The sequence below is a fragment of the Schistocerca nitens genome, chromosome 2 (assembly GCF_023898315.1).
Source record: "Schistocerca nitens isolate TAMUIC-IGC-003100 chromosome 2, iqSchNite1.1, whole genome shotgun sequence".
In the NCBI taxonomy this organism is placed as follows: Eukaryota; Metazoa; Arthropoda; class Insecta; order Orthoptera; family Acrididae; genus Schistocerca; species Schistocerca nitens.
In genome coordinates, this window is record NC_064615.1 from 992,734,572 (window position 1) to 992,744,025 (window position 9,454).

Genomic DNA, 9,454 nt, shown 5'->3' on the forward strand with positions numbered 1-9,454 from the left:
ATCCCGTCTCCAGCCATCCTGATTTAGGTTTTCCGTGATTTCCCTAAATCGTTTCAGGCAAATGCCGGGATGGTTCCTTTGAAAGGGCACGGCCGATTTCCTTCCCAATCCTTCCCTAACCCGAGCTTGCGCTCCGTCTCTAATGATCTCGTTGTCGACGGAACGTTAAACACTAACCACCACCACCACCTCCAAACGTACATACACCATGTGATCAAAAGTCTCCGTACACCTGGCTGAAAATGACTTACAAGTTCGTGGCGCCCTCCAACGGTAATGCTGGAATTCAATATGGTGTTGGCCAATCCTTAGCCTTGATGGCAGCTTTCACTCACGCAGGCATACGTTCAGTCTGGTGCTGGAAGGGGAATGGCAGACTATTCTTCATATTCTTCACGGAGTGCTGCACTCAGGAGACGTATCGATGTCTTTTGGTGAGGCCTGGCACGAAGCCGGCGTTCCAAAACATCCCAAAGGTGTTTTGTAGGATTCAGGTCAGGACTCTGTGCAGGCCAATCCACTACAGCGATGTTATTGTGTAAACATTCTCCACAGGCCGTGCATTATGAACATGGGCTCGATCGTGTTGAAAGATGCAATCGCCATCCCCGAATTGCTCTTTATCAGTGGGAAGCAAGAAGGTGCTTAAAACATCAATGTAAGCCTGTGCCGTGTTAGTGCCACGCAACAAGTGGAGCAAGCCCCTCCATGAAAAACACTACCACACCATAACACCACCGTCTACGAATTTTACTGTTGGCACTACACACACTGGCAACGGCCTTGCCGCAGTGGATACACCGGTTCTCGTCAGATCACAGAAGTTAAGTGCTGTCGGGCTTGGCCGGCACTTGGATGGGTGACCGTCCGGGGCGCCATGCGCTGTTGCCATTTTTCGGGGTGCACTCAGCCTCGTGATGCCAATTGAGGAGCTACTCGACCGATTAGTAGCCGCTTCGTTTAAGAATACCATCGTAACGACTGGAAGAGCGGCGTGCTGACACCACGCCCCTCCTATCCGCATCCTCCTCGGAGGATGACACGGCGGTCGGATGGTCCGGGTAGGCCACTTGTGGCCTGAAGACGGAGTACTACATACGCTGTCATATGACGTTCAGCGGGCATTCGCCATACCCACATCCTGTCGTCGAATCGCCACGTTGTGTAATGGTTCAAATGGCACTGAGCACTATTGGACTTAACATCTGAGGTTATCAGTCCCCTAGAACTTAGAACTACTTAAACCTAACTAACCTAAGGACATTACACACATCCATGCCCGAGGCAGGATTCGAACCTGCAGAAGATCGTGTTGCAGTTTCGAATTCCTGTGTGACGGTTCGGATAGATGTCTGCCTGTTACGCTTTACGACCATCTTCAACTGTCGGCGGTCTCTGTCAGTCAACAGACTAAGTCGGCTTGTACGCTTTTGTGCTTTACGTGTCCCTTCACGTTTCCACTGCACTATCACATCGGAAACAGTGGACCTAGGGACGTATAGGAATGTGGAAATCTCGCCTACAGACTTATGACACACGTGACCTGACCACGTACGAAGTCCGTGAATTCCGCGTAGCGCCCCATTCTGCTCTCTCACGATGTCTAATGACTATTGAGCTCGCTGATATGGAGTACCCGACAATAAGTGGCAGCACAGTGCACCTAATGTGAAAAACGTATGTTTTTTGGGGGTTTCCGGCTACTTTTGATCACATAGTGTACTCGTAAATTTTTTCCCCAAATCGAGGTCTTTGTTTGGTAGTAGTAGTAGTAGTAGTAGTAGTAGTAGCAGTAGCAGTAGTAGTAGACTTCTTCTGGCTACGACTGCCCTCGTGCTAATCTACTTTTTACGTCCTCCTTGTTCCGCCCGTCATACGTTATTTTGAGTCCAACGTAGCAGAAATCCTTCATGGTCCCCGATTCTGATGGAGAGTTTTTCACTAATCTCAAATGCCACTGCTCTTCATTATTTTCGTCTTTCTCCGGTTTACTCTCGATTCATATTCTGTACTCGTCAGAATGTTCCTTCTATTAACAGGTCCTGTAATTCTTCCTCATTTTCACCGAGTGAGGTAGCAAAATGTTTAGCACAGTGGAGTCTCATTTAGGAGGACGACGGTTCACGTTTAGGTTCTCCGCGATTTCCCTAAATCGCTTGAGGCAAATGCCGGGATGGTTCCTTGGAAAGGACACTGCCGATTTCCTTCCCTATTCTTTCATAATCCCAGCTTGTGTCCTGTCTCTAATGACTCCGATGTCGACGGGAGGTTAAAGACTAATCTCCCTCCTCCCTCTTCTTCACTTTTACCGAGTGAGTTGGCGCATTGGTTAGCACACTGGACTCGCATTCGGGAGGACGACGGTTCAAACCCACGTCCTGCCGCCCTGATTTAGCTTTTCCTTGACTTCCGTGAATCGCTGCCGGCCGCTGTGGCCGAGCGGTTCTAGGCGCTTCATGGCGGAACCGCGCTACTGCTACGGTCGCAGGTTCGAATCCTGCCTCGGGGTAGGATGTGTGTGATGTCCTTAGGTTAATTAGTTCTAAGTTCTAGGGGACCGATGACCTCCGATGTTGTCCCATAGTGCTCAGAGCCACTTGAACCTGAATCGCTACAGGCAAATGCCGAGATGGATCCTTTGAAAGGGCACGGCCGACTTCCTTCCGTAATCCGATGAGACCGATGACCTCGCTGTATGGTCCTTTCCCCCTGAATCAACCTTCTTCATTTTCAGTGAGGATACTAGTGTCATCAAGGAATCTTATGATTGAAATCTTCTCATCCTAAACTTCAGTCCTACTCTTGAATCTTTCTTTTATTTGCTTCATAGCTTCATAGAAGAATAAATTGAAAAAACAGAGATAAAGGACTTCGTTCCTGCCTTATACCTCTTTTAATACGAGCACTTGGTTCTTGGTCTTCAATTCTTATATTTCTCTCTTGCCTATCGTATATATTTTATTTTATCCGTCTTTCCCTATAGCATACACATATTTCCCTGAGAATTTCTAAGTCTTGTATCATTTTACACTGTCGAATGCCTTTTCTAAGTTAACAAATCCCGTGAACGTGTCTTGATTCCATTAACAAGCACTACGTCAGAACTACCTCTCTGGTACGTTTACCTTACCTAGTTACACTGATTCTCATCTAACAGATCCAAAATTTTCTTTTCCATTCCTCTTTGTATTATTCTTGTCAGCAGCTTTCGTGCATGTGCTGTTAAGCTGATTAGTCTTTAGTTCTCGTACTTATCCGCAGCATTGCTATTGTAGAAATCGTGTAGATGATATTTTCCTAAATTCTTACAGATTCTACTGCGCAACTTGAATAGTCTGCTGGTCCACTTACCTCAGTGATTTCATAAGTAGACAAGGAATGTTACCTATGCCTTTCTCCTATTATGATCGCACCTTCCAAAGCTGTGTTAATCTCTGACACTTTCACTGTGTCCCCTATGTGCCTCATATCGAGATTCCTTCTTCTGTCACGACATCAGACAGTTCCTCCCCCTCGTAGAGGCCTTCTGTGTACGCTTTCCACCTAGCCGCTCTTTGTTCTGCATTTAACAGCAGATTTTGTCAGATATCTTACATAAATGATTCTTTATAAGTGTATGGTAACGTACTGGGGTGTTTTTATCTTTTATAGAACTAAATGTGGTCCTAGCTTTTATAAGAAAATTGTCAGAGTTACTGGTCTTAAGTGGGCTCTCAAACCCGATTTTTCGATAGTCGATTTCGCAATACTGCTCCTGTTTGCTCATATAAACACTGCCAAATCAATTCTGGAAATGCGAGTTTTGCTTCCGGATCTCTATTTTGACAATCGATTTTTGCATCCATATAGATGCTCTGTCGCTTTTGAGTAAGGATTGTACTGTCAGGTTTCCACTTACTTTTTAAAATGTTGCTTAATGTGAGCAAAGTATCGTTTTGTGCAGTCAAGGAAAAAAGTGAAGCTATATCCGGGAAGTAATTCATTTGCTTTGTGTAACAGAACTTTATTAGAATGAAAAATGTTACATAAATGACGATCTATTTGTTGAATTAGCTACATAGAAATACTTGGTAACGATCCAGTGTCGTGCGTAGCTAGATAGTCTTTATGTTACTTTCCCAGCACATTAATATTAGGAACCGGCTGCAAATGCCACAAATATTTCATGGCCATAGTCACTCTCACGTTTAGTAGCAAAGCCTGTAACACACCATATCTGGTGACAAAACATTCGATAGTTCTGTACACAGGAATAGGAATGTTTCTTTCATCATTCGGAAGTTTTCTAGCCATTCCGAGTCTCCAAATGTTAGAATGCAGTGTCGCACGCTTTAATAGGCGTCAGTAAGAGTGCAAGTATGTGGGAGTTATTCTATGTAAATAAGAAAAGGACACTACCAGGAAAACTGGTAGAGGGTTAGTTATAAGAGTTGTGGAATATTAGTGATAAAAATTATTTTCAAATAATGAACAAGTAGTGAAGAAGACAGTTCCTCGAGCTTGTTTTGTGATGTTAGAACACAATAAGGTATAGCTGAGTATTAAGACGAAATTTGCCCTTTCAGTATAGAAAAATGGCAGTCTATAAACGCCAAGTGGCTACCTGAAGAAAGGCGGGCGCAATGAACTGGAAGCTAGACCCTACAGTAAGAAAATGAATTGGATCAATCAAACAATGTACAGAGTACACTAACTGGGATATTAGGAACGAAGTAGTGAAATAAATAAGATTATGGCAAGACGCATCAAATTGTGTTCTGTCCACTCGTCTAATACAGGGTGGCTAGGTAAACTGATTTCTCGGATCGCTAGACAACAATTCAAGCAAATCGTATTAATGAAGTACATTACAGTAAGATAAATGACAATACTTTGCATATCCATAAAGGTGTGTCGCAAGCAATTGGCGACATGCAAATAATCAGTGACCTTTGGAATATACAATTCCAAAACAATACAGTTCAGAAGTCACTACTGTTGCGTTCGGACGGCGGCTCGTCTTCAACTCGTACCGCGGCTAGGCAGTGCGGCGCTTAAGTTCGTAACCTACCAACAGTTTACTTTCGTAAGCTCGCTATAATAATATGACTAACCTCTCAATAAAATTGTGACTCATATATAACCTTTCAATAATTAAGTGACGGTGAACCTAAATTAGTAAATCTGGATGTCAGCAATGCTGCGTCATGGCCCTGAAAAGTCATTCTGAATAAACTGAAAATTCTTACCTCAATTATGTCGCCGGATAACGCGTATATACACTCCTGGAAATTGAAATAAGAACACCGTGAATTCATTGTCCCAGGAAGGGGAAACTTTATTGACACATACCTGGGGTCAGATACATCACATGATCACACTGACAGAACCACAGGCACATAGACACAGGCAACAGAGCATGCACAATGTCGGCACTAGTACAGTGTATATCCACCTTTCGCAGCAAGGCAGGCTGCTATTCTCCCATGGAGACGATCGTAGAGATGCTGGATGTAGTCCTGTGGAACGGCTTGCCATGCCATTTCCACCTGGCGCCTCAGTTGGACCAGCGTTCGTGCTGGACGTGCAGACCGCGTGAGACGACGCTTCATCCAGTCCCAAACATGCTCAATGGGGGACAGATCCGGAGATCTTGCTGGCCAGGGTAGTTGACTTACACCTTCTAGAGCACGTTGGGTGGCACGGGATACATGCGGACGTGCATTGTCCTGTTGGAACAGCAAGTTCCCTTGCCGGTCTAGGAATGGTAGAACGATGGGTTCGATGACGGTTTGGATGTACCGTGCACTATTCAGTGTCCCCTCGACGATCACCAGTGGTGTACGGCCAGTGTAGGAGATCGCTCCCCACACCATGATGCCGGGTGTTGGCCCTGTGTGCCTCGGTCGTATGCAGTCCTGATTGTGGCGCTCACCTGCACGGCGTCAAACACGCATACGACCATCATTGGCACCAAGGCAGAAGCGACTCTCATCGCTGAAGACGACACGTCTCCATTCGTCCCTCCATTCACGCCTGTCGCGACACCACTGGAGGCGGGCTGCACGATGTTGGGGCGTGAGCGGAAGACGGCCTAACGGTGTGCGGGACCGTAGCCCAGCTTCATGGAGACGGTTGCGAATGGTCCTCGCCGATACCCCAGGAGCAACAGTGTCCCTAATTTGCTGGGAAGTGGCGGTGCGGTCCCCTACGGCACTGCGTAGGATCCTACGGTCTTGGCGTGTATCCGTGCGTCGCTGCGGTCCGGTCCCAGGTCGACGGGCACGTGCACCTTCCGCCGACCACTGGCGACAACATCGATGTACTGTGGAGACCTCACGCCCCACGTGTTGAGCAATTCGGCGGTACGTCCACCCGGCCTCCCGCATGCCCACTATACGCCCTCGCTCAAAGTCCGTCAACTGCACATACGGTTCACGTCCACGCTGTCGCGGCATGCTACCAGTGTTAAAGACTGCGATGGAGCTCCGTATGCCACGGCAAACTGGCTGACACTGACGGCGGCGGTGCACAAATGCTGCGCAGCTAGCGCCATTCGACGGCCAACACCGCGGTTCGTGGTGTGTCCGCTGTGCCGTGCGTGTGATCATTGCTTGTACAGCCCTCTCGCAGTGTCCGGAGCAAGTATGGTGGGTCTGACACACCGGTGTCAATGTGTTCTTTTTTCCATTTCCAGGAGTGTATCTGCTCCTATAAGAAATTATTCTGGCAGAGCCCAGTGCAATGCTGGCCACTAGATTTGTTATGTATAAAAATAAACAACTGATTTTTCTTTACGATAATAGGAATGACCATGGATAGGACAAGTTACTAAAATCTTTAAATTCAGATGAATGACTGTCAAAAGTTATCTTTATAAGAAAGATTGTTATTAAAAGATTTTTAAAAAAACATTTACATGGGACTCGATATAACAATAGTAAGAGTACAAAATCAGTTGTTACAAATTACACATGCGCGCGGCTGTAAACAGTAATACATGGTTTTACCTTATACTACATCGCTCAGGCACCGCCATCGCTCTCCACGACCGGCCCAACCGCCCGACTGCGAGCTAATACTACTACTGCTATATGGTCTGCGATTCTATTGTAGCATACATATCGCAGGCAGCGCGTGAGCATTCCATCGAAGTTACAGCTGCTCGAGTGCGCTAGCAATAAATTCCTTAGTCATGGACCTCTTCCAAGTTCTCTTCATGTAGATGGCGCTACCGTCACGGAGTCGTCCTAGGGAGGGGTCCGGCAGTGTACTATTGTCTGAAGTCGTCTCACAGCCCTCTCTGCTGTTCCATTCTTGGCCCTTCGTGCCGGCGCTTGACGTTAAGCTGGAACACATCATACACGGTGAAAACTGACAGAAGGGGAAGATACAGCAATTAAGATACGACAACGGTGTATAGAATTGCAAATTGTTTTTATGATTATGATGATGATTATTATTACTGTTGTTATTATTTGTAACAGTAGTAGTAGTAGAGGTATTATTAGTAGAAGTAAGGTTTTGATGATGGTGATATCACATCGTCCAAATGATATACTTGTGAATGATAAAGCAATATCTGACTGGTGAATAAAAATATACTGAGGATCGAATGTGAAACCGGCATGATCTGAGTTTATACTACGTGACAAAAGACGAAATTTGCCGTTTTTCTTTGCGGTAATAGCTTCTTACAAAATATTACCACATTAAGCTATAAGAAGGCGGAGGTCTAGCATTTCCTGAGTATCTTGCACGTTAAAGTTGTATGTTGTTCAAATCCTCCCCCTCCCTCGCTTCAGTTACTGACTTCAGCATTACATAATTCTCATCAGTTATCTATTGTAACAGTTAAAACATTCTCTCTTTTCTTTCGTAGTGTGACACTGTCCTCTCATAAGTTATTAAAATGTAACAAATAAATAATTAATTTGTACTTCAATGTATATTGCTAATGCTTTCTGTTAGAAAGTACCTAATATTGTCTTTTCTCTCTTTGTTTTAGGTAAGTTCCCTGTGGATGTGAAAATTACTTTGGGGGTACCAATTTGTTCGAAGACAGTCTGCAATACGTAAGTTAAAGTACTGGCCTCCTGCTTCAGTACTGATATTGTGGAATGCATGTTAATAAGGGTTGATGATTATTAGAAGTTAGTTTGCTGGGCGTCTTGTGAAAGCTTTATTTCCTACGTTTCATTGGGAAATATTTATTAATGAGAGGGAAATACCGTTTGTGCGTGCGAGTGGGCATTTCAGTGCCAGGTGAAGTCATGCAGTTCTGTTTACTACATTTAGTAATAATTATATACGTACATAAAACGACTTAAGACCAAAAATGACAGTGAGATAGCAGAGTGATAAGGGAGTATACTAAGTTAGGGGCATGAATAGAGAGTAAGAACAGTTCGAATAAACCTATAAATGCTGATACTTTTGTGATTACTTACATAGCCTGAAATTCTCGTGTTGGAATGAAGTATACGCTTTGTGGAGCTTTTGAGATTAGACAATATTCATTATATTTGTTGTGGAGCGACAGTGACCTCTCAGTTCCGAGTTTCCTACGGTCGGTACACTTGCTGTGGATGGAAAGACAGCACGTTGCTCCAATGAGGCATTCTCTGTTAAGCTAGGGCTGTCCATGATTAGCTCGATGTCCTTTTCTGTTTGTTATTAAAACACCGCTGATTTTATTTTAATCACCAGGTTTTTGATTAATATGAAACCGTCCTCCATCTTTTACTACTTCACGCTAGCTCCTGTCATCTCTTTATAACTACAACACACAAAATTTTCCATTACGTGTTTTACATATTTTGCTCTTCGTCTGATCCTAATATTTCTTCACTCTACTGGTCGAGCAAGCACCACGTTATCTATTCCAGAATGCCGTAATGGACGTCTCACCCGCCGTTGTGGCCAGAGATGCAGTTTTCCCTATCGTCACGACTCTTCAGCGCTAGTGCTTGCTAGGCTTGAGTGCACATATCAACATTCGTACGAACAGCGAGAACGGCTATCATACAACCGCCAGTGCTTAGCCGACAAGGAAAGAAGTCGTGAACTCCATGAACATCAAAGCTTTCGCCAAAATGGAATTAAGTCCCATGATTCTTGACAGAGCGTAGGGGAACGATGTGGGAGACCCACATCGCCGAACTAGACAAGGTTCAAAATGGTTCAAATGGCTCTGAGCACTATGGGACTTAACTTCTGAGGTCGTCAATCCCCTAGAACTTAGAACTACTTAAACGTAACTAACCTAAGGACAGCACACACATCCATGCCCGAGGCAGGATTCGAACCTGCGGCCGTAGCGGTCGCGCGGTTCCAGACTGTAGCGCCTAGAACCGCTCGGCCAATCCGGCCGGCTACTAGGCAAGGTCCTATCGGAGATGGTTTGCCGTTGCCTTCCTCTGACGATAATAGGGATGAATGATGATGATGACGACGACGACATAACAACACCGTC

The 9,454-nt window shown here is 45.1% G+C and overlaps 1 pseudogene; it reads left to right on the top strand.

Annotated features, from left to right (window-relative positions):
• Positions 1 to 773: 773 nt before the first annotated feature.
• On the top strand, positions 774 to 891 carry LOC126237966 (5S ribosomal RNA; annotated as a pseudogene).
• The last annotated feature ends 8,563 nt before the right edge of the window (positions 892 to 9,454 follow it).